This window comes from Gouania willdenowi, chromosome 21 (genome assembly GCF_900634775.1).
Source record: "Gouania willdenowi chromosome 21, fGouWil2.1, whole genome shotgun sequence".
In the NCBI taxonomy this organism is placed as follows: Eukaryota; Metazoa; Chordata; class Actinopteri; order Blenniiformes; family Gobiesocidae; genus Gouania; species Gouania willdenowi.
This window is the reverse complement of record NC_041064.1, coordinates 31,477,103-31,503,064: the sequence shown is the minus strand read 5'-3', so window position 1 is coordinate 31,503,064 and position 25,962 is coordinate 31,477,103. Positions and strand designations below refer to the sequence as shown.

General features: G+C 38.3%; 5 long non-coding RNA genes across 40 annotated transcripts; all 5 read left to right on the top strand.

Annotated features, from left to right (window-relative positions):
• Nucleotides 1-8,077: 8,077 nt before the first annotated feature.
• LOC114455561 (uncharacterized) lies at nucleotides 8,078-24,947 on the top strand. Of its 35 annotated transcripts, XR_003672700.1 has the most exons (21): nucleotides 8,443-8,506; nucleotides 8,540-8,668; nucleotides 9,880-9,977; nucleotides 11,221-11,284; nucleotides 11,344-11,472; nucleotides 12,362-12,459; nucleotides 12,585-12,648; nucleotides 12,708-12,836; nucleotides 13,254-13,574; nucleotides 14,084-14,147; nucleotides 14,207-14,335; nucleotides 14,430-14,530; nucleotides 15,006-15,069; nucleotides 15,509-15,637; nucleotides 18,589-18,686; nucleotides 21,918-21,981; nucleotides 23,555-23,878; nucleotides 24,004-24,067; nucleotides 24,127-24,447; nucleotides 24,574-24,637; nucleotides 24,697-24,947. It is a non-coding gene; the product is annotated as an uncharacterized LOC114455561 (long non-coding RNA). The 35 variants fall into 35 exon arrangements; XR_003672704.1 differs by lacking the exons at nucleotides 8,443-8,506; nucleotides 14,430-14,530; nucleotides 15,006-15,069 and adding exons at nucleotides 8,087-8,136; nucleotides 15,352-15,449; XR_003672697.1 differs by lacking the exons at nucleotides 14,430-14,530; nucleotides 15,006-15,069 and adding an exon at nucleotides 15,352-15,449 and having other exon boundaries at nucleotides 13,477-13,574.
• Nucleotides 16,238-17,885, top strand: LOC114455564 (uncharacterized). Of its 2 annotated transcripts, none has more exons than XR_003672735.1 (4): nucleotides 16,238-16,405; nucleotides 17,483-17,546; nucleotides 17,606-17,734; nucleotides 17,829-17,885. It is a non-coding gene; the product is annotated as an uncharacterized LOC114455564 (long non-coding RNA). The 2 variants fall into 2 exon arrangements; XR_003672734.1 differs by lacking the exon at nucleotides 16,238-16,405 and adding an exon at nucleotides 17,191-17,357.
• Nucleotides 17,878-18,263, top strand: LOC114455568 (uncharacterized). The gene is made up of 3 exons (XR_003672738.1): nucleotides 17,878-17,926; nucleotides 17,986-18,114; nucleotides 18,209-18,263. It is a non-coding gene; the product is annotated as an uncharacterized LOC114455568 (long non-coding RNA).
• Nucleotides 19,453-20,388, top strand: LOC114455565 (uncharacterized). Its single transcript, XR_003672736.1, has 4 exons — nucleotides 19,453-19,477; nucleotides 19,984-20,047; nucleotides 20,107-20,235; nucleotides 20,330-20,388. It is a non-coding gene; the product is annotated as an uncharacterized LOC114455565 (long non-coding RNA).
• Nucleotides 22,621-23,263, top strand: LOC114455566 (uncharacterized). The gene is made up of 3 exons (XR_003672737.1): nucleotides 22,621-22,738; nucleotides 22,864-23,115; nucleotides 23,210-23,263. It is a non-coding gene; the product is annotated as an uncharacterized LOC114455566 (long non-coding RNA).
• Nucleotides 24,948-25,962: the final 1,015 nt, after the last annotated feature.

The window sequence follows — 25,962 nt, the reverse complement described above, 5'->3', positions numbered from 1 at the left end:
GGCCTGAGAGAGAATGGGACGGGCTCTGGCTATGTTCTTCAAATGATAAAAAAAATAATAATTTTGTTATATTTTTAACGTGTGAGATAAAAGTGAGCTCAGTCTAAAATAAGGCCGAGGTTTTTAACTTGTATAGAGGGAATCAAAGATTCAGTTTAAGTTTTAGGTAAAACTTTCCCTCTCTCCGCCCAGGACCGAGAACTAAAACTTCAATTTTGTCCTGATTGAGCTGGAGAAAGTTTTCTGGAATTCCAGAATTTGAAATCTAAAATACAGTTAAAAAGAGCATCGTTCTTCTTTTATGTAGCTAGTCATTGTGTACATAAATGTAAATGCAAATCGATGCTTTTAATGTGTGAGATGTTTTTAGTGTTAGTGTAAACTGCATGAGTGTGTGTGCGTGTGTGTGTGAGAGAGAGAGTTCTTCTTGTCATGTTCTGTTTAGTTTAGTTATTCTGTGTCTTTGTTTTATTCTGAGTCTTGTCTGTGTTTCAGGTGTTCCTGTTTGTGGCTCCACCTCCCAGTGATGTCTGTGTGCTTGGTGGGTGATTGAGTAGCTCCCTCATGTTTGCACCCAGGTGTGGCCCATTCCTAATCAGGCCTCCTCCACTATTTAATGAGTGCTTGGTCACAGTGTGGTGGCTGGTTCGTTGTGTGTGTATTATGTTGTCAGGTTTGTGGTCTCCCTTCGTGTGCAGTGTGTCTGGTCTTGCTCCCTGTTCCTGCTCCCCTCCTGTTTTTGGATTTAAATTTTGATTTTGAGAATAAACATGGACTGGTTCCACGAACGTTATTCCTGCATCCTGTCTCCATCTTTCCCTGCATTTGGGTCCACAACAATAGCTAACCGTGACACTTCTGAGTATATTTCCATCACTTTCAATTTTCCTTTTGATGAACATCTAGTGTAATGACAATATCTAACTTTTCTTTAAGTCCATGCGTAGTGGACACGCCCCTCCCTGGACATTAAAACCATGAGCTGACTCTCCAGTTTCCATCATCTGGTCTAGACCCCACCACCTTCACAGACAACAGACAGAATAAAGCTCAGACTCAACATGGGACCATGGGATGCACTTATTCATTTAAGTTTATATTAATTAATATTTTAAGCCTTGAGTTTTTTTCTCCATAGTTTTAATTTCTAGGAGGAGATGTTTCTCATTGTCTCAATTATTATATGATGTGTTTCAAGCACAACAACCACTGCACACGCCACCAGAGAAGTTTCCAGTAGAAATTTTACAAATCTATGATGTGACAAAAAAGTTCACTGATGCTGACATTGAACATTGTGTGACAAAGATATACAAGTTATTTTGGGACGAGTCATATTTATGATTAAAAGTTATGATTGTATTATATCATAAAGTTTATAATTCTCAGATTTGTAAAAAAGTTTTAAGACGAGTCATGTTTTGATACAAATCCACAACTATTAGACATACATTCAGATTGATTCACCTGTCAGTCATTAGTAAAGGTCATAATTATGAGATAAAGCCTTGATTATGCTTTGAATAACAAGTAAAAACGGGAAGAGTGATATATTTAGGTCATTGGCTCATCTTCCTTTGTTTCTATCCACAGCATAATCTTATATTTAGTTCCTAAAAAAGTGTTTATGGCTAATTTAACTATCTAAAATGTACTTATTTTTTTGCTTGACTTAAAAGTAATTAAAATGTATGCTATGTTACCAGTAAGAACGAGCCACGGCTGGGGTCGTACTCAGTAATTAACCAGGCCTCCTTACCACGGTTCAGGGACAATCTGGCCAAGGTAATACTGGGGGCTCGTCCGGGACGTTATTCTGCATTTTCCGGAATTCTTGACGGAGGAAAAGTGTTAAGAGAAGGAATACTGTGCAGCACACGTGGAAAATGGTGAGACAAAAAAAAGTCACCACTGGAGGTAGCTCACGTATTGAAAAACAGCACTCAAACATAAGCAACAACCTATTCCTGTTGGATATTATTGAGACTGCTACTGTTACGAGAGACTTTAGAAAAGGGAGAGACTTTGGTGGACGTAGCAGCAACCAATTTGTGGCTAGCACGAAGCTAACGTTAGCTGCAGGTGAGCCTGTAGGCCTCACTACAACAGCCAGCAACAGACGAGGAGGCATAGCAGCTTTCTCCACCACCTTTAACACACACCAATCCCTTCTTGACACCGGTGGAAAAGAAAAAGACAGAGTGTGGTGAGCGAGTGACTTATCTGCAACCCTCATATGGTATATATATATATATATATATATATACATATATACATATATATATATGAAATAATATAGTTTTCTATATTGCCAAAACAAAAAACTCGATACATCTTGAATCTCGATATATTGCCCAGCCCTAATTCCTAAATGATAAAACAGCCTAAATAAAAACATAAATGCAGCACATGTGTTTATTTAATATACTTACAGTTTATATACAAGTCAAATTGCATATTTATTATTAATTTCACATTGCTTGTCTTTAAGTTAGACAAACATTTTATTTTCATTACATATTTTCCTTTAATTTCTCATGCTCACTCGTGGTTCTCTGGTATTCACTAATGACTTATTAAACACATTTGTTGCAGACTTTACATCTTTTAACACTTTTTGAAAGCAGTGTATATTTGTGGAGCTTACATCGTTCCTTCCGCTGTGGTAGACGTTAAAATCTCAGTTATTAATCTAACAGAACGTGTAACTGTGTCACATCCTGCTGCTCTTTAGGAAGATAAACTCTCTGTCACATTTTACAACGTATTTACACCAGTTCTTAGTTTTTTTGCTGGAACGTCTTCATTCATCATCTCTTTTCTGAGTTGTTTCCGGGTTTGTTGCCGCTGTCGGCGCTAATCTGCCAGAGAGCTGCCACCCAGGCCATTTCAGGAGGAAGTTCTCGCGAGGCTAGTGACGCCGTTCAGTTCTGTAAGGCATCTTTTAATTATTATTATATTTAAAATATTTACAGGAAAGTAATAATATGTGAAGATGGCGGGAAAGAGGGGTAAAATACGGGAGTTTCCTGGCCAAAACGGGATACTTGACTGGTATGGACTTGACCTGGTAGATGATGATGACCAGTTTACCCACATGCTGTCTCTGGATGACGAGTACAACACCGAGGACATCCTCAAAGATCTACTTTGCTATGCCGTCCAACGTGGACTTTGAAGAGTGTCCAACATGATCCTGAACTACTGCGCTCAACAGAGGATCTATGAGAAGTTCTTTGGTCTGCTGGCTGGGAGGTTCTGCCTGCTAAAGGAGTACATGGAGAGTTTTGATTCCATATTTTCCAAACAGTATGACATGATTCACAGGCTGGAGACCAACAAACTGAGAAACATAGCTCAATTATTTGCACACCTGCTCTACACAGACTCTGTGCCCTTGAGTGTGTTGGAATCCATCCACATGAGCGAAGAAACCACGTCCTCATCCAGCTCATCCAGCAGAGTCTTTGCAAAGATCGTACATGGGCCTCCCTAAACTCAACCAGAGGCTGAAAGACATGACTCTGCAGTCATTTTTTGAAGGCCTCTTTCCTCGGGACAACCCCAAAAACACTTTCTTCACCTTCATCGAACATGGAGGGCTGACCCAGAACCAGGAAGTTGAATCCTTTGACACGTCTTCTTCATCCTCCTCCTCCTCATCTTCATCCGACTCCTCCAGCAGCAGCAGCAGCTCAGACTCTGACAACAAACACAGAAAAAAGAAATGGAAACAACAAAGTGAGAGAAGGAAGAAAGAAAAGAAGAAAAACCAGGCCAAGAAGAGACGAGACGAACGCAGGAACAGCAGAGACGATGGAGAGGCCCGTTTTATTATTGTGATGATTATCCAGGAGCTGCTGCAGGAGAATATTGTCAGGGGGAGGGGTCTTCTGGCTCGCTCGGTGCTGCAGGCTCCCATCTTCACCCACATTTACGCCGCTCTGGTCGGCGGTCACACTGTATTAAAGGGAATGTTTTAGTTTAACACAGACTGGGAGAAACCACAGTAGTTTAAACAAAGAAGATTATCAATTTATTTACTCACTAAATTCAGTTGAATCATTGACCTAGACCACAGACCATACATTAAAGTGATTATTGTATTGTATATAATAAATGTTTTTGTTACAGCTTTGTAATATACAATATGTAAAACAAAAAAGCACCACCTGAAAGTGGTATGTCAGGTTTTAACTATAGCACAAAGGTTACATACACAATATAGCAACAGTTGTCAGTAGATGTTTAGTTATTAACATGTTCCAAAGTCAACAATAAGTAATTTTGTCTACACTGGTGTGAGCATGTCTTTCATGTGTTATTTAATCTACAAGTAATGACTTTAATTCAATGTGTGCTAAATACTTAATGTTTGCATTCTGCAGCCTTCTGTCAGAAATATTTATATTTTACTAAAACCTGATTTTTTTTGTCTTTAAACCTCCTTAAGAAGAGTATTTAAAAAGACTTACAACACATCCATTCATTTTCTGACCCGCAAACAAGAGAGTCAAATTAAACATGTTATCTAATTAAAACACTAGGTGCAATTAAGTTCTTGATGAAAATCAGCTTCTTGGCTTTATTTATTATCCAAACTTGTTGTTTAGATGCACACACTGAAAGTACACAAAACATACACATACAACATAAGTAAAAGTAGCTCGATAATTAAATAAAAAGCATTTCCATTAAAAAAAACTCCAACAGAAAACACTGACACACAATCTGCTTCATGTTTATAGTATTTTGTACAATTAAATACATATGTGGTGTTTTATGAACCAAGATAACATTTGGGTAAGTGTTTATTATTAAAATGGTAAATGAACTTGATTTATATAGTACTTTATACCTAAACTGAAAGTCTCAAAGCGTTTTACAATATCAGCTCATTCACCCATTCACACACCAATGAGACTAAACCGACTAAACCACATCAAACAAACCAAATCCCCATTATTCACAGAATGAACAAAGTGCTGTGCAAAAGGTTCAAAATTTAATTCATTTATTAATACAAGTGTTTTATTTGACAAAAACAAATCTACAACAATCTTTATTATTAATAAACACACATATGTGTTGCTTGTAACGTTTGAGCATCATGAGGTACATTTAACAAACACTAAAGAATTAATCAAATGTAATGGGCTTCTTTTGTTTAGCTAAGCAGACATTCAATTGCTGTTTTCATGGAACAAATTACTTTTTGTGAGAATCAGTATAACAAGTTGTGCCAGCTCAGACATTTTTATACTGCATTTTATTAGTATTAATAACCAGATTTATATATGACAAAGTGAAAGTATAGAATAAAGTTATATAAGATTTTAATTTGTAAATTATTATTATTATTATTATTATTATTATTATTATTATTTTATCAGTTGCTAGACATTTCAGGCCACCCCATTTAAACTACAAGCGACCACACCTGGGGTCCTGACCCCAGGTGTGGTCACTAAACTTGCCGAAATTAAAATAAATAAATAAATAAATACACGTTAGAAAAAATGTAAAAGGAAAAATTTAAATTAAATACAAATAAATAAAAATAAGTGGGGAAAATACCAAAGTAAAAATATAAATTAAAAAATAAGTACATCATTGAATAAATGCATGCAAATACAAAAAAAATATTGTTAAAAATAAATAAAATAGATTGATAAATAAAAGTGTAAATTAAAAAAAAATATATAATATATAATAATGTATGCTTTTTTTTTAACTTGTATTATTTAATCATTTATTTTAAACATATGAAACGTTTTTATTTTTATTTTTGTTTTGTTTTTTTGTTTTTTAACTTTTTTTTTTCTTTCTTTTATTCATTTTATTTTGGCAGGTTTGGTCATCCATAGAAAAACACTGGCCTAACGTGATCTCGGTGGTGCGTTCACAGCCCGTGGGAAACCGGGCGATTGCTATGAATTTTACGCAACGGACAGAACGTTAAAATGGTCAAGTGCGTCGTAAAACTGAACTTATTATCAAATTTTTTTATTTTTATAGTTCATATAAAACGTTAAGATAGCGATTTTTTATTCATTGCTCACAAATAAAGACAAAAAGAGACAGTGTATCTTAAAAACTTTTTTTGTAAAGTTTTTACGTAAAGTTGCGTCGGAGCCATGGGAACGAGGAGGCTGCGGCAGTTAAAATGCACCTGCTGAACTTCAAAGTTCTTAGAGAGCAGCGAGAGACGTTGAGAGGAGAGATGTGAGTCTCTTCGATCTGAGAAAGGAGAGAAAAACTCTACAAAACACTGAGAAAAGTCACCAGAAGACCTCTACTTGACCAGAAGAACAACTTCAGACCAGGACCAGAACTTTAGAAAAAGGACTTATAAGACGACGAGACCAGGAAAGTGAACCATGGCCCTGCGCATGGCTCACGGTAAGACGTTTTAATTATTCACACCTGATAGGCCTAATTTTATCATTTTAGCACTAAAAAGTTAAACATATTATTATTTATAATCTATAGGTCTGTCTAAACCAGGTTCGGGGCTTGAGACGTTTATATTTTTTATTATTGGCCGATAAAAAATGGTTTTAACATAACGGAAATCAAGAAATGCTGATTTGTCATGTGTTATTTATTTTTTTTTTGGTAATATTTTTACTCTAATGTGACACTTGTAGTGAGAGTTTGGGCTGCTCCGACTGTTTTGTAGAAGTGTTATTATTATTATTATTTTTTTAAAAGTAGATTTTTTAAAGTCCTGTACTGACTGAGGTAGCTTTGATGTAAATTTGTACTTTAGGTCATAAATAATTTTAAGTCGAGTTTCACTTAATAGTTTTCTAGATAAAATTGATACTGAACTGTTTTTTTGGTTTGTTTTTGAAGCAGCCAATGAGGTGGATGAAATGTAGTTACCATGGATGCTGTTTGCATTGTTTGTGCTTGAATATTTACTTCATTTATTTACATAGATACTGTATCAAAATAGAAAATAATTAATGAATAAAAAGCAGTGCTAAACATCCATGAGAGTGATACAGTAATCACTGCACAATTTAAATGTTTATTTATGTTTTGTCTGTATATGTTGTCAGAGGTTAACATTTTTGCCTCAGTGTTTTAATTTTTCCAAACACAAACAAATACATTTATTATTTTTGCTTTATTGTGACCATCATTAGCCCTCCCGAAGGAAGAGTAAACGAAACTTTATGGGGGGAATTAAATTGAATTGAATTGTTTATTTTTGATTATGCAAACAAAATAATAAAAATTGGGGAAAAAGAGCATAAATTTTATCGCTCAAAAGGGGTTGGCCGCACCAGCAAGTATGTAAGAGCAAGGCCAATGATACCAAACCAGCCTAGTCTCCTGCAGAGTCCACGTGCTGGAGGCCCCCGACCACACTGAACAACGCACATGTCAATGCAATGCAGCGGCCAACAGCCAGGGACTCGCAGACACACCCACTGGCCTGTAGACAGTAAGTCCCCACCAGGCAGCCCACAGTACCCCCACCTGCTGAAACAGTGAGCACCACCCCTCGCAGACAGCACCATCCTTTGGGGCCACGCAACCCTACATCAACCAGACAGACAGCAACAACTCCCACCCTCCATGACAGCCAGACACCCTCCATGACAGCCAGACAGGATGCCCCTGGCCAACCCACCACAGAGATTACTTCCAAGACCACAAAGATATTTCAAATTGAATCAGTGAAAAGCATCAGGAGTTAAATGAAAACTTTCTACAAACAACAGCAAAAACATTTGGTGTTTCTGTATGTGAGACTGTGTAACAGTTTAAATGTACAACTAAAGGAAGGTCCAAACATGTTTCAATTACAAAAAAAGAACTTTAAAAACTTGATTTTTACAATGTAATGAAAAGAATATGTTTAAATATCGCTGTTCATGAAAAAAAAATATTTGTTTATTTCAGGTATGGGTGATCCTGAGGGTTGGGTCACAGGCTGGGCCCAGCCCGACGGTTGGGTCGCAGGCTGGGTCCAGCCCGAGGGTTGGGTCGCAGGCTGGCAGCATCCACTGATGGAGGAGGAGGAGGAGAAAGATGGAGGAGCATCAGTCCACTACATTGTCCCATGATCAGCCCCAGGAGGAGATATCAGCAGAGGAAGGAAATACTTTAATCCTAAACGATGTAAGCAAAACCTCTCATTTACACAAAAATACACTGATTAAGTTTAATATAAAAATAGACGTCACATTTTACTAACGCCTGTAAAATGTCGTAGAGGAACTCCAGCATCCACTGATGGAGGAAGAGAAGAAAGATGGAGGACGGGAGCGCCAGCATCTACCAATGGAGGAGAAGAAAGACATTTATTTAAACAATGTAAGCAAAACCTCTTATTTACACAGAAAGACATTGAACAATTTTTTAGTGTAAAAATGCTGTCATTGGTAAAAATGTTGTAAAATGTAAATTGTAAAATGTTCACCACAGTGTCCCTAATCAGCTCCAGGAGGAGACACCAGCAGAGGAAAGAAAGACTAATGACCAAAACAATGTAAGTAAAACTAAAGCCTCTAAAATGTCGTAGAGGAATGCCAGCATCCACTGATGGAGGAGGAGGAGAAAGATGGAGGAGCATCAGTCCACTACAGTGTCCCATAAGCAGCCCCAGGAGGAGATATCAGCAGAGGAAAGAAATACTTTAATCCTAAACAATGTAAGCAAAACCTCTCATTTACACAAAAATACACTGCATACGTTTATTGTAAAAATAGACGTCACGTTTTACTAACGCCTGTAAAATGTCGTAGAGGAACGCCAGCATCCACTGATGGAGGAAGAGAAGAAAGATGGAGGACGGGAGCGCCAGCATCTACCAATGGAGGAGAAGAAAGACATTTATTAAAACAATGTAAGCAAAACCTCTCATTTACACAAAATAACACTGAACATTTTTTTATTGTAAAGATGCTGTCATTGGTAAAAAAAAAGAAATATATGTTGCTTTACACTAATGCTTGTAAAATGTTCACCACAGTGTCCCTAATCAGCTCCAGGAGGAGACACCAGCAGAGGAAAGAAAGACTAATGACCAAAACAATGTAAGTAAAACTTCTCATTTACACAGAGACGTTTTACTAACGCCTGTAAAATTTCGTAGAGGAATGCCAGCATCCACTGATGGAGGAGGAGGAGAAAGATGGAGGAGCATCAGTCCACTACAGTGTCCCATAAGCAGCCCCAGGAGGAGATATCAGCAGAGGAAAGAAATACTTTAATCCTAAACGATGGAAGCAAAACCTCTCATTTACACAAAAATACACTGAATACGTTTAATGTAAAAATAGACGTCACATTTTACTAACGCCTGTAAAATGTCGTAGAGGAACTCCAGCATCCACTGATGGAGGAAGAGAAGAAAGATGGAGGACGGGAGCGCCAGCATCTACCAATGGAGGAGAAAGACATTTATTAAAACAATGTAAGCAAAACCTCTCATTTACACAGAAAGACACTGAACAATTTTTTATTGTAAAAATGCTGTCATTGGTAAAAAAAAAGAAAAGAATGTTGCTTTACACTAATGCTTGTAAAATGTTCACCACAGTGTCCCTAATCAGCTCCAGGAGGAGACACCAGAAGAGGAATGAAAGCCTAATGACCAAAACAATGTAAGAGTAACTAAAGCCTGTAAAATGTCGTAGAGGAATGCCAGCATCCACTGAACGAGGAGGAGGAGAAAGATGGAGGAGCATCAGTCCACTACAGTGTCCCATAAGCAGCCCCAGGAGGAGATATCAGCAAAGGAAGGAAATACTTTAATCCTAAACGATGGAAGCAAAACCTCTAATTTACACAAAAATACACTGATTACGTTTATTGTTGAAATAGACGTCACATTTTACTAACGCCTGTAAAATGTCGTAGAGGAACACCAGCATCCACTGATGGAGGAAGAGAAGAAAGATGGAGGACAGGAGCGCCAGCATCTACCAATGGAGAAGAAAGACATTTATTAAAACAATGTAAGCAAAACCTCTCATTTACACAGAAAGACACTGAACAATTTTTTATTGTAAAAATGCTGTCATTGGTAAAAAAAAAGAAAACAATGTTGCTTTACACTAATGCTTGTAAAATGTTCACCACAGTGTCCCTAATCAGCTCCAGGAGGAGACACCAGAAGAGGAATGAAAGCCTAATGACCAAAACAATGTAAGAGTAACTAAAGCCTGTAAAATGTCGTAGAGGAATGCCAGCATCCACTGAACGAGGAGGAGGAGAAAGATGGAGGAGCATCAGTCCACTACAGTGTCCCATAAGCAGCCCCAGGAGGAGATATCAGCAGAGGAAAGAAATACTTTAATACTAAACAATGTAAGTAAAACCTCTCATTTACACAAAAATACACTGATTACGTTTAATGTAAAAATAGACGTCACATTTTACTAACGCCTGTAAAATGTCGTAGAGGAACGCCAGCATCCACTGATGGAGGAAGAGAAGAAAGATGGAGGACAGGAGCGCCAGCATCTACCAATGGAGAAGAAAGACATTTATTAAAACAATGTAAGCAAAACCTCTCATTTACACAAAATAACACTGAACATTTTTTTATTGTAAAGATGCTGTCATTGCTAAAAAAAAAGAAATATATGTTGCTTTACACTAATGCTTGTAAAATGTTCACCACCGTGTCCCTAATCAGCTCCAGGAGGAGACACCAGCAGAGGAAAGAAAGACTAATGACCAAAACAATGTAAGTAAAACTTCTCATTTACACAGAGACGTTTTACTAACGCCTGTAAAATTTCGTAGAGGAATGCCAGCATCCACTGATGGAGGAGGAGGAGAAAGATGGAGGAGCATCAGTCCACTACAGTGTCCCATAAGCAGCCCCAGGAGGAGATATCAGCAGAGGAAAGAAATACTTTAATCCTAAACGATGGAAGCAAAACCTCTCATTTACACAAAAATACACTGAATACGTTTAATGTAAAAATAGACGTCACATTTGACTAACGCCTGTAAAATGTTGTAGAGGAACTCCAGCATCCACTGATGGAGGAAGAGAAGAAAGATGGAGGACGGGAGCGCCAGCATCTACCAATGGACGAGAAGAAAGACATTTATTAAAACAATGTAAGCAAAACCTCTCATTTACACAGAAAGACACTGAACAATATTTTTTTTGTAAAAATGCTGTCATTGGTAAAAAAAAGAAATATATGTTGCTTTACACTAATGCTTGTAAAATGTTCACCACAGTGTCCCTAATCAGCTCCAGGAGGAGACACCAGCAGAGGAAAGAAAGACTATTGACCAAAACAATGTAAGTAAAACTTCTCATTTACACAGAGACGTTTTACTAACGCCTGTAAAATGTCTTAGAGGAATGCCAGCATCCACTGATGGAGGAGGAGGAGAAAGATGGGGGAGCATCAGTCCACTACAGTGTCCCATAAGCAGCCCCAGGAGGAGATATCAGCAGAGGAAAGAAATACTTTAATCCTAAACAATGTAAGCAAAACCTCTCATTTACACAAAAATACACTGATTACGTTTAATGTAAAAATAGACGTCACATTTGACTAACGCCTGTAAAATGTTGTAGAGGAACTCCAGCATCCACTGATGGAGGAAGAGAAGAAAGATGGAGGACGGGAGCGCCAGCATCTACCAATGGACGAGAAGAAAGACATTTATTAAAACATTGTAAGCAAAACCTCTTATTTACACAGAAAGACACTGAACAATATTTTTATTGTAAAAATGCTGTCATTGGTAAAAAAAGAAATATATGTTGCTTTACACTAATGCTTGTAAAATGTTCACCACAGTGTCCCTAATCAGCTCCAGGAGGAGACACCAGCAGAGGAAAGAAAGACTATTGACCAAAACAATGTAAGTAAAACTTCTCATTTACACAGAGACGTTTTACTAACGCCTGTAAAATGTCGTAGAGGAACGCCAGCATCCACTGATGGAGGAGAAGGAGAAAGATGGAGGAGCATCAGTCCACTACAGTGTCCCATAAGCAGCCGCAGGAGGAGATATCAGCAGAGGAAGGAAATACTTTAATCCTAAACGATGGAAGCAAAACCTCTCATTTACACAAAAATACACTGAATACGTTTAATGTAAAAATAGACGTCACATTTTACTAACGCCTGTAAAATGTCGTAGAGGAATGCCAGCATCCACTGATGGAGGAGGAGGAGAAAGATGGAGGAGCATCAGTCCACTACAGTGTCCCATAAGCAGCCCCAGGAGGAGATATCAGCAGAGGAAGGAAATACTTTAATCCTAAACGATGGAAGCAAAACCTCTAATTTACACAAAAATACACTGAATACGTTTAATGTAAAAATAGACGTCACATTTTACTAACGCCTGTAAAATGTCGTAGAGGAACGCCAGCATCCACTGATTGAGGAAGAGAAGAAAGATGGAGGACAGGAGCGCCAGCATCTACTAATGGAGAAGAAAGACATTTATTAAAACAATGTAAGCAAAACCTCTCATTTACACAGAAAGACACTGAACAATATTTTAATTGTAAAAATGCTGTCATTGGTAAAAAAAGAAATGTATGTTGCTTTACACTAATGCTTGTAAAATGTTCACCACAGTGTCCCTAATCAGCTCCAGGAGGAGACACCAGCAGAGGAAAGAAAGACTATTGACCAAAACAATGTAAGTAAAACTTCTCATTTACACAGAGACGTTTTACTAACGCCTGTAAAATGTCGTAGAGGAATGCCAGCATCCACTGATGGAGGAGGAGGAGAAAGATGGAGGAGCATCAGTCCACTACAGTGTCCCATAAGCAGCCCCAGGAGGAGATATCAGCAGAGGAAAGAAATACTTTAATCCTAAACAATGTAAGCAAAACCTCTCATTTACACAAAAATACACTGATTACGTTTAATGTAAAAATAGACGTCACATTTTACTAACGCCTGTAAAATGTCGTAGTGGAACGCCAGCATCCACTGATGGAGGAAGAGAAGAAAGATGGAGGACGGGAGCGCCAGCATCTACCAATGGAGGAGAAGAAAGACATTTATTTAAACAATGTAAGCAAAACCTCTTATTTACACAGAAAGACACTGAACATTTTTTTTTTTGTAAAAATGCTGTCATTGGTAAAAAAAGAAATATATGTTGCTTTACACTAATGCTTGTAAAATGTTCACCACAGTGTCCCTAATCAGCTCCAGGAGGAGACACCAGCAGAGGAAAGAAAGACTAATGACCAAAACAATGTAAGTAAAACTAAAGCCTCTAAAATGTCGTAGAGGAATGCCAGCATCCACAGATGGAGGAGGAGGAGAAAGATGGAGGAGCATCAGTCCACTACAGTGTCCCATAGGCAGCCCCAGGAGGAGATATCAGCAGAGGAAGGAAATACTTTAATCCTAAACGATGGAAGCAAAACCTCTAATTTACACAAAAATACACTGAATACGTTTAATGTAAAAATAGACGTCACATTTTACTAACGCCTGTAAAATGTCGTAGAGGAACGCCAGCATCCACTGATTGAGGAAGAGAATAAAGATGGAGGACAGGAGCGCCAGCATTTACCAATGGAGAAGAAAGACATTTATTAAAACAATGTAAGCAAAACTTCTCATTTACACAGAGACGTTTTACTAACGCCTGTAATATGTCGTAGAGGAATGCCAGCATCCACTGATGGAGGAAGAGGAGAAAGATGGAGGAGCATCAGTCCACTACAGTGTCCCATAAGCAGCCCCAGGAGGAGATATCAGCCGAGGAAAGAAATACTTTAATACTAAACAATGTAAGTAAAACCTCTCATTTACACAAAAATACACTGAATACGTTTAATGTTAAAATAGACGTCACATTTTACTAACGCCTGTAAAATGTCGTAGAGGAACTCCAGCATCCACTGATGGAGGAAGAGAAGAAAGATGGAGGACGGGAGCGCCAGCATCTGCCAATGGAGGAGAAGAAAGACATTTATTAAAACAATGTAAGCAAAACCTCTTATTTACACAGAAAGACACTGAACAATATTTTTTTTGTAAAAATGCTGTCATTGGTAAAAAAAAGAAATATATGTTGCTTTACACTAATGCTTGTAAAATGTTCACCACAGTGTCCCTAATCAGCTCCAGGAGGAGACACCAGCAGAGGAAAGAAAGACTATTGACCAAAACAATGTAAGTAAAACTTCTCATTTACACAGAGACGTTTTACTAACGCCTGTAAAATGTCTTAGAGGAATGCCAGCATCCACTGATGGAGGAGGAGGAGAAAGATGGGGGAGCATCAGTCCACTACAGTGTCCCATAAGCAGCCCCAGGAGGAGATATCAGCAGAGGAAAGAAATACTTTAATCCTAAACAATGTAAGCAAAACCTCTCATTTACACAAAAATACACTGATTACGTTTAATGTAAAAATAGACGTCACATTTTACTAACGCCTGTAAAATGTCGTAGAGGAACGCCAGCATCCACTGATGGAGGAAGAGAAGAAAGATGGAGGACGGGAGCGCCAGCATCTACCAATGGAGGAGAAGAAAGACATTTATTAAAACAATGTAAGCAAAACCTCTCATTTACACAGAAAGACACTGAACATTTTTTTATTGTAAAAATGCTGTCATTGGTAAAAAAAAGAAATTTACTTTGCTTTACACTAATGCTTGTAAAATGTTCACCACAGTGTCCCTAATCATCTCCAGGAGGAGACACCAGCAGAGGAAAGAAAAACTAATGACCAAAACAATGTAAGTAAAACTTCTCATTTACACAGAGACGTTTTACTAACGCCTGCAAAATGTCGTAGAGGAACTCCAGCATCCACTGATGGAGGAAGAGAAGAAAGATGGAGGACGGGAGCGCCAGCATCTGCCAATGGAGGAGAAGAAAGACATTTATTAAAACAATGTAAGCAAAACCTCTTATTTACACAGAAAGACACTGAACAATATTTTTTTTGTAAAAATGCTGTCATTGGTAAAAAAAAGAAATATATGTTGCTTTACACTAATGCTTGTAAAATGTTCACCACAGTGTCCCTAATCAGCTCCAGGAGGAGACACCAGCAGAGGAAAGAAAGACTATTGACCAAAACAATGTAAGTAAAACTTCTCATTTACACAGAGACGTTTTACTAACGCCTGTAAAATGTCTTAGAGGAATGCCAGCATCCACTGATGGAGGAGGAGGAGAAAGATGGGGGAGCATCAGTCCACTACAGTGTCCCATAAGCAGCCCCAGGAGGAGATATCAGCAGAGGAAAGAAATACTTTAATCCTAAACAATGTAAGCAAAACCTCTCATTTACACAAAAATACACTGATTACGTTTAATGTAAAAATAGACGTCACATTTTACTAACGCCTGTAAAATGTCGTAGAGGAACGCCAGCATCCACTGATGGAGGAAGAGAAGAAAGATGGAGGACAGGAGCGCCAGCATCTACCAATGGAGAAGAAAGACATTTATTAAAACAATGTAAGCAAAACTTCTCATTTACACAGAGACGTTTTACTAACGCCTGTAATATGTCGTAGAGGAATGCCAGCATCCACTGATGGAGGAAGAGGAGAAAGATGGAGGAGCATCAGTCCACTACAGTGTCCCATAAGCAGCCCCAGGAGGAGATATCAGCCGAGGAAAGAAATACTTTAATACTAAACAATGTAAGTAAAACCTCTCATTTACACAAAAATACACTGAATACGTTTAATGTTAAAATAGACGTCACATTTTACTAACGCCTGTAAAATGTCGTAGAGGAACTCCAGCATCCACTGATGGAGGAAGAGAAGAAAGATGGAGGACGGGAGCGCCAGCATCTGCCAATGGAGGAGAAGAAAGACATTTATTAAAACAATGTAAGCAAAACCTCTTCTTTACACAGAAAGACACTGAACAATATTTTTTTTGTAAAAATGCTGTCATTGGTAAAAAAAAGAAATATATGTTGCTTTACACTAATGCTTGTAAAATGTTCACCACAGTGTCCCTAATCAGCTCCAGGAGGAGACACCAGCAGAGGAAAGAAAGACTATTGACCAAAACAATGTAAGTAAAACTTCTCATTTACACAGAGACGTTTTACTAACGCCTGTAAAATGTCTTAGAGGAATGCCAGCATCCACTGATGGAGGAGGAGGAGAAAGATGGGGGAGCATCAGTCCACTACAGTGTCCCATAAGCAGCCCCAGGAGGAGATATCAGCAGAGGAAAGAAATACTTTAATCCTAAACAATGTAAGCAAAACCTCTCATTTGCACAAAAATACACTGATTACGTTTAATGTAAAAATAGACGTCACATTTTACTAACGCCTGTAAAATGTCGTAGAGGAACGCCAGCATCCACTGATGGAGGAAGAGAAGAAAGATGGAGGACGGGAGCGCCAGCATCTACCAATGGAGGAGAAGAAAGACATTTATTAAAACAATGTAAGCAAAACCTCTCATTTACACAGAAAGACACTGAACATTTTTTTATTGTAAAAATGCTGTCATTGGTAAAAAAAAGAAATTTACTTTGCTTTACACTAATGCTTGTAAAATGTTCACCACAGTGTCCCTAATCATCTCCAGCAGGAGACTCCAGCAGAGGAAAGAAAGACTAATGACCAAAACAATGCAAGTAAAACTTCTCATTTACACAGAGACCTTTTACTAACGCCTGTAAAATGTCGTAGAGGAATGCCAGCATCCACTGATGGAGGAAGAGGAGAAAGATGGAGGAGCATCAGTCCACTACAGTGTCCCATAAGCTGCCCCAGGAGGAGATATCAGCAGAGGAAAGAAATACTTTAATCCTAAACGATGTAAGCAAAACCTCTCATTTACACAAAAATACACTGATTACGTTTATTGTTGAAATAGACGTCACATTTTACTAACGCCTGTAAAATGTCGTAGAGGAACACCAGCATCCACTGATGGAGGAAGAGAAGAAAGATGGAGGACAGGAGCGCCAGCATCTACCAATGGAGAAGAAAGACATTTATTAAAACAATGTAAGCAAAACTTCTCATTTACACAGAGACGTTTTACTAACGCCTGTAATATGTCGTAGAGGAATGCCAGCATCCACTGATGGAGGAAGAGGAGAAAGATGGAGGAGCATCAGTCCACTACAGTGTCCCATAAGCAGCCCCAGGAGGAGATATCAGCCGAGGAAAGAAATACTTTAATACTAAACAATGTAAGTAAAACCTCTCTTTTACACAAAAATACACTGAATACGTTTAATGTTAAAATAGACGTCACATTTTACTAACGCCTGTAAAATGTCGTAGAGGAACGCCAGCATCCACTGATGGAGGAAGAGAAGAAAGATGGAGGACGGGAGCGCCAGCATCTACCAATGGAGGAGAAGAAAGACATTTATTAAAACAATGTAAGCAAAACCTCTCATTTACACAGAAAGACACTGAACATTTTTTTATTGTAAAAATGCTGTCATTGGTAAAAAAAAGAAATTTTCTTTGCTTTACACTAATGCTTGTAAAATGTTCACCACAGTGTCCCTAATCAGCTCCAGGAGGAGACACCAGCAGAGGAAAGAAAGACTATTGACCAAAACAATGTAAGTAAAACTTCTCATTTACACAGAGACGTTTTACAAACGCCTGTAAAATGTCTTAGAGGAATGCCAGCATCCACTGATGGAGGAGGAGGAGAAAGATGGGGGAGCATCAGTCCACTACAGTGTCCCATAAGCAGCCCCAGGAGGAGATATCAGCAGAGGAAAGAAATACTTTAATCCTAAACAATGTAAGCAAAACCTCTCATTTACACAAAAATACACTGATTACGTTTAATGTTAAAATAGACGTCACATTTTACTAACGCCTGTAAAATGTCATAGAGGAACGCCAGCATCCACTGATGGAGGAAGAGAAGAAAGATGGAGGACAGGAGCGCCAGCATCTACCAATGGAGAAGAAAGACATTTATTAAAACAATGTAAGCAAAACTTCTCATTTACACAGAGACGTTTTACTAACGCCTGCAAAATGTCGTAGAGGAATGCCAGCATCCACTGATGGAGGAGAAGGAGAAAGATGGAGGAGCATCAGTCCACTACAGTGTCCCATAAGCAGCCCCAGGAGGAGATATCAGCAGAGGAAAGAAATACTTTAATCCTAAACAATGTAAGCAAAACCTCTCATTTACACAAAAATACACTGATTACGTTTAATGTAAAAATAGACGTCACATTTTATTAACGCCTGTAAAATGTCGTAGAGGAACACCAGCATCCACTGATGGAGGAAGAGAAGAAAGATGGAGGACAGGAGCGCCAGCATCTACCAATGGAAAAGAAAGACATTTATTAAAACAATGTAAGCAAAACTTCTCATTTACACAGAGACGTTTTACTAACGCCTGTAATATGTCGTAGAGGAATGCCAGCATCCACTGATGGAGGAAGAGGAGAAAGATGGAGGAGCAACAGTCCACTACAGTGTCCCATAAGCAGCCCCAGGAGGAGATATCAGCCGAGGAAAGAAATACTTTAATACTAAACAATGTAAGTAAAACCTCTCATTTACACGAAAATACACTGATTACGTTTATTGTTGAAATAGACGTCACATTTTACTAACGCCTGTAAAATGTCGTAGAGGAACGCCAGCATCCACTGATGGAGGAAGAGAAGAAAGATGGAGGACAGGAGCTCCAGCATCTACCAATGGAGAAGAAAGACATTTATTAAAACAATGTAAGCAAAACCTCTCATTTACACAGGAAGACACTGAACATTTTTTTTTTGTAAAAATGCTGTCATTGGTAAAAAAAGAAATATATGTTGCTTTACACTAATGCTTGTAAAATGTTCACCACAGTGTCCCTAATCAGCTCCAGGAGGAGACACCAGCAGAGGAAAGAAAAACTAATGACCAAAACAATGTAAGTAAAACTTCTCATTTACACAGAGACGTTTTACTAACGCCTGCAAAATGTCGTAGTGGAATGCCAGCATCCACTGACGGAGGAGGAGGAGAAAGATGGAGGAGCATCAGTCCACTACAGTGTCCCATAAGCAGCCCCAGGAGGAGATATCAGCCGAGGAAAGAAATACTTTAATACTAAACAATGTAAGTAAAACCTCTCATTTACACAAAAATACACTGATTACGTTTAATGTAAAAATAGACGTCACATTTTACTAACGCCTGTAAAATGTCGTAGAGGAATGCCAGCATCCACTGATGGAGGAGAAGGAGAAAGATGGAGGAGCATCAGTCCACTACAGTGTCCCATAAGCAGCCCCAGGAGGAGATATCAGCAGAGGAAAGAAATACTTTAATCCTAAACAATGTAAGCAAAACCTCTCATTTACACAAAAATACACTGATTACGTTTAATGTAAAAATAGACGTCACATTTTATTAACGCCTGTAAAATGTCGTAGAGGAACGCCAGCATCCACTGATGGAGGAAGAGAAGAAAGATGGAGGACAGGAGCGCCAGCATCTACCAATGGAGAAGAAAGACATTTATTAAAACAATGTAAGCAAAACTTCTCATTTACACAGAGACGTTTTACTAACGCCTGTAATATGTCGTAGAGGAATGCCACCATCCACTGATGGAGGAAGAGGAGAAAGATGGAGGAGCATCAGTCCACTACAGTGTCCCATAAGCAGCCCCAGGAGGAGATATCAGCCGAGGAAAGAAATACTTTAATACTAAACAATGTAAGTAAAACCTCTCATTTACACGAAAATACACTGATTACGTTTATTGTTGAAATAGACGTCACATTTTACTAACGCCTGTAAAATGTCGTAGAGGAACGCCAGCATCCACTGATGGAGGAAGAGAAGAAAGATGGAGGACAGGAGCTCCAGCATCTACCAATGGAGAAGAAAGACATTTATTAAAACAATGTAAGCAAAACCTCTCATTTACACAGGAAGACACTGAACATTTTTTTTTTTTGTAAAAATGCTGTCATTGGTAAAAAAAGAAATATATGTTGCTTTACACTAATGCTTGTAAAATGTTCACCACAGTGTCCCTAATCAGCTCCAGGAGGAGACACCAGCAGAGGAAAGAAAGACTATTGACCAAAACAATGTAAGTAAAACTTCTCATTTACACAGAGACGTTTTACAAACGCCTGTAAAATGTCTTAGAGGAATGCCAGCATCCACTGATGGAGGAGGAGGAGAAAGATGGGGGAGCATCAGTCCACTACAGTGTCCCATAAGCAGCCCCAGGAGGAGATATCAGCAGAGGAAAGAAATACTTTAATCCTAAACAATGTAAGCAAAACCTCTCATTTACACAAAAATACACTGATTACGTTTAATGTTAAAATAGACGTCACATTTTACTAACGCCTGTAAAATGTCGTAGAGGAACGCCAGCATCCACTGATGGAGGAAGAGAAGAAAGATGGAGGACGGGAGCGCCAGCATCTACCAATGGAGGAGAAGAAAGACATTTATTAAAACAATGTAAGCAAAACCTCTCATTTACACAGAAAGACACTGAACATTTTTTTATTGTAAAAATGCTGTCATTGGTAAAAAAAAGAAATTTACTTTGCTTTACACTAATGCTTGTAAAATGTTCACCACAGTGTCCCTAATCAGCTCCAGGAGGAGACACTGGCAGAGGAAAGAAAGACTAATGACCAAAACAATGCAAGTAAAACTTCTCATTTACACAGAGACGTTTTACTAACGCCTGTAAAATGTCTTAGAGGAATGCCAGCATCCACTGATGGAGGAAGAGGAGAAAGATGGAGGAGCATCAGTCCACTACAGTGTCCCATAAGCTGCCCCAGGAGGAGATATCAGCAGAGGAAAGAAATACTTTAATCCTAAATAATGTAAGCAAAACCTCTCATTTACACAAAAATACACTGATTACGTTTAATGTTAAAATAGACGTCACATTTTACTAACGCCTGTAAAATGTCGTAGAGGAACGCCAGCATCCACTGATGGAGGAAGAGAAGAAAGATGGAGGACGGGAGCGCCAGCATCTACCAATGGAGGAGAAGAAAGACATTTATTAAAACAATGTAAGCAAAACCTCTCATTTACACAGAAAGACACTGAACATTTTTTTTTTGTAAAAATGCTGTCATTGGTAAAAAAAGAAATATATGTTGCTTTACACTAATGCTTGTAAAATGTTCACCACAGTGTCCCTAATCATCTCCAGGAGGAGACACCAGCAGAGGAAAGAAAGACTATTGACCAAAACAATGTAAGTAAAACTTCTCATTTACACAGAGACGGTTTACTAACGCCTGTAAAATGTCGTAGAGGAATGCCAGCATCCACTGATGGAGGAGGAGGAGAAAGATGGAGGAGCATCAGTCCACTACAGTGTCCCATAAGCAGCCCCAGGAGGAGATATCAGCAGAGGAAAGAAATACTTTAATCCTAAACGATGGAAGCAAAACCTCTCATTTACACAAAAATACACTGAATACGTTTAATGTAAAAATAGACGTCACATTTTACTAACGCCTGTAAAATGTCGTAGAGGAATGCCAGCATCCACTGATGGAGGAGGAGGAGAAAGATGGAGGAGCATCAGTCCACTACAGTGTCCCATAAGCAGCCCCAGGAGGAGATATCAGCAGAGGAAGGAAATACTTTAATCCTAAACGATGGAAGCAAAACCTCTAATTTACACAAAAATACACTGAATACGTTTAATGGAAAAATAGACGTCACATTTTACTAACGCCTGTAAAATGTCGTAGAGGAACGCCAGCATCCACTGATGATGAAGAGAATAAAGATGGAGGACAGGAGCGCCAGCATTTACCAATGGAGAAGAAAGACATTTATTAAAACAATGTAAGCAAAACCTCTCATTTACACAGAAAGACACTGAACATTTTTTTTTTTGTAAAAATGCTGTCATTGGTAAAAAAAGAAATATATGTTGCTTTACACTAATGCTTTTAAAATGTTCACCACAGTGTCCCTAATCAGCTCCAGGAGGAGACACCAGCAGAGGAAAGAAAGACTATTGACCAAAACAATGTAAGTAAAACTTCTCATTTACACAGAGACATTTTACTAACGCCTGTAAAATGTCGTAGAGGAATGCCAGCATCCACTGATGGAGGAGGAGGAGAAAGATGGAGGACAGGAGCACCAGCATATACCAATGGAGAAGAAAGACATTTATTAAAACAATGTAAGCAAAACCTCTCATTTACACAGAAAGACACTGAACATTTTTTTATTGTAAAAATGCTGTCATTGGTAAAAAAAAGAAATTTACTTTGCTTTACACTAATGCTTGTAAAATGTTCACCACAGTGTCCCTAATCATCTCCAGGAGGAGACACCAGCAGAGGAAAGAAAAACTAATGACCAAAACAATGGAAGTAAAACTTCTCATTTACACAGAGACGTTTTACTAACGCCTGCAAAATGTCGTAGTGGAATGCCAGCATCCACTGATGGAGGAGGAGGAGAAAGATGGAGGAGCATCAGTCCACTACAGTGTCCCATAAGCAGCCCCAGGAGGAGATATCAGCCGAGGAAAGAAATACTTTAATACTAAACAATGTAAGTAAAACCTCTCATTTACACAAAAATACACTGATTACGTTTAATGTAAAAATAGACGTCACATTTTACTAACGCCTGTAAAATGTCGTAGAGGAATGCCAGCATCCACTGATGGAGGAGAAGGAGAAAGATGGAGGAGCATCAGTCCACTACAGTGTCCCATAAGCAGCCCCAGGAGGAGATATCAGCAGAGGAAAGAAATACTTTAATCCTAAACAATGTAAGCAAAACCTCTCATTTACACAGAAAGACACTGAACATTTTTTTTTTTGTAAAAATGCTGTCATTGGTAAAAAAAGAAATATATGTTGCTTTACACTAATGCTTGTAAAATGTTCACCACAGTGTCCCTAATCAGCTCCAGGAGGAGACACTGGCAGAGGAAAGAAAGACTAATGACCAAAACAATGCAAGTAAAACTTCTCATTTACACAGAGACGTTTTACTAACGCCTGTAAAATGTCGTAGAGGAATGCCAGCATCCACTGATGGAGGAAGAGGAGAAAGATGGAGGAGCATCAGTCCACTACAGTGTCCCATAAGCTGCCCCAGGAGGAGATATCAGCAGAGGAAAGAAATACTTTAATCCTAAACGATGTAAGCAAAACCTCTCATTTACACAAAAATACACTGATTACGTTTATTGTTGAAATAGACGTCACATTTTACTAACGCCTGTAAAATGTCGTAGAGGAACACCAGCATCCACTGATGGAGGAAGAGAAGAAAGATGGAGGACAGGAGCGCCAGCATCTACCAATGGAGAAGAAAGACATTTATTAAAACAATGTAAGCAAAACCTCTCATTTACACAGAAAGACACTGAGCATTTTTTTTTTGTAAAAATGCTGTCATTGGTAAAAAAAGAAATATATGTTGCTTTACACTAATGCTTGTAAAATGTTCACCACAGTGTCCCTAATCATCTCCAGGAGGAGACACCAGCAGAGGAAAGAAAGACTATTGACCAAAACAATGTAAGTAAAACTTCTCATTTACACAGAGACGGTTTACTAACGCCTGTAAAATGTCGTAGAGGAATGCCAGCATCCACTGATGGAGGAGGAGGAGAAAGATGGAGGAGCATCAGTCCACTACAGTGTCCCATAAGCAGCCCCAGGAGGAGATATCAGCAGAGGAAGGAAATACTTTAATCCTAAACGATGGAAGCAAAACCTCTAATTTACACAAAAATACACTGAATACGTTTAATGTAAAAATAGACGTCACATTTTACTAACGCCTGTAAAATGTCGTAGAGGAACGCCAGCATCCACTGATGGAGGAAGAGAAGAAAGATGGAGGACGGGAGTGCCAGCATCTACCAATGGAGGAGAAGAAAGACATTTATTAAAACAATGTAAGCAAAACCTCTCATTTACACAGAAAGACACTGAACATTTTTTTATTGTAAAAATGCTGTCATTGGTAAAAAAAAGAAATTTACTTTGCTTTACACTAATGCTTTTAAAATGTTCACCACAGTGTCCCTAATCAGCTCCAGGAGGAGACACCAGCAGAGGAAAGAAAGACTAATGACCAAAACAATGTAAGTAAAACTTCTCATTTACACAGAGACGTTTTACTAACGCCTGTAAAATGTCATAGAGGAATGCCAGCATCCACTGATGGAGGAGGAGGAGAAAGATGGAGGAGCATCAGTCCACTACAGTGTCCCATAAGCAGCCCCAGGAGGAGATATCAGCAGAGGAAAGAAATACTTTAATCCTAAACAATGGAAGCAAAACCTCTCATTTACACAAAAATACACTGATTACGTTTAATGTAAAAATAGACGTCACATTTTACTAACGCCTGTAAAATGTCGTAGAGGAACGCCAGCATCCACTGATGGAGGAAGAGAAGAAAGATGGAGGACGGGAGCGCCAGCATCTACCAATGGAGGAGAAAGACATTTATTAAAACAATGTAAGCAAAACCTCTCATTTACACAGAAAGACACTGAACAATTTTTTATTGTAAAAATGCTGTCATTGGTAAAAAAAAAGAAATATATGTTGCTTTACACTAATGCTTGTAAAATGTTCACCACAGTGTCCCTAATCATCTCCAGGAGGAGACACCAGCAGAGGAAAGAAAGACTAATGATCAAAACAATGTAAGTAAAACTTCTCATTTACACAGAGACATTTTACTAACGCCTGTAAAATGTCGTAGAGGAACGCCAGCATCCACTGATGGAGGAGGAGGAGAAAGATGGAGGACAGGAGCACACAAACATCAACACAAGATGGAGATGAAGAAATACTTCTATCAATCAACCAAAAACAATGGAAGCAAAGCCTCTCGTTTGAACATGTTAAATGTAAAAATAGTTGTTAATTACTGTAGTAGGGTCTGTAAAACGTTTTGTGTGTGATTGCAGATTCACTGCAGAGGAGAATCAGACTGTTCCAGATGTTCATCACCACAGCACAGAATGAGACAACAGTAGTAATAGTAGTGTTTACTCTGACTGCTTTCATTTAAATGATAAATAAATAAAAACAAATCATAAGAAATCAAACTTGGTGAAATGCTTTGTTTGCTTTCCATTAGAACCTGAGATCATCTTAATCACTGGGATGTTTCTTCATCAGTTCACATGAGATTATTTATATAATATGGAATTTAAATAATGCAAACATTCTAAACCTGGTATTATTGAGATTTGTTGATATATGACTACTTTCCTAGATTTAAAAAAAAATTTTTTACAAAGTATTTATGTAATGCTTATCTTGAGCTTATTATTTTTATTATTATTATTAATTTACACCAGAGCTTTACCAGAGTTCCTATATTGATTCTTTACAATCTACAATCCCAGTGGTCTCCCAGTAGGTCTGACATGGACATCTGCACACATGAAATGGTTTAGAGGTAGTTAGGTGTGCAAAGCATAACTAGCTGTGAGTGAGACTGAACTAAAACAATATCAAACAGAGAATATTTTAGGAGATTCTGAAATTACTCTAAATTTATACAACTCTAATATATATATATATATATATAGTTTAATTATATGCAAACCCTATACAGGTAAATTACATAAAAAGATACATTTTAATAGTGATGACTCCCAGATTCGGCTACATTTTCAGCTAAACAAAATAATAATCTATTCATTAGTATGATAAATGGAAGTTACCGTAGTAACAATCCTTTCCCCTCAGGGCCATGCAGATTCTTTTGTGGCTTTTTGCATCTTTGTGGATTCTCAGCAAGTCATATGCTTTTCACAACAGAAACAGTCATTGCTCAGTTTGCACAATGAATGGTTTGATGTTTTGTATTTCAGAAGACCACAATTATAGTAAAGTTCAAACAAACAGCTCCAAACTTAACTATCAAAAGAGTGAGTTGTTCCCCATCAACAATCCTGCCAAGAAGGTCTCTACTTCCATATCGCCATTTAAATTTTCAATTGCTGGCTTTCGATAT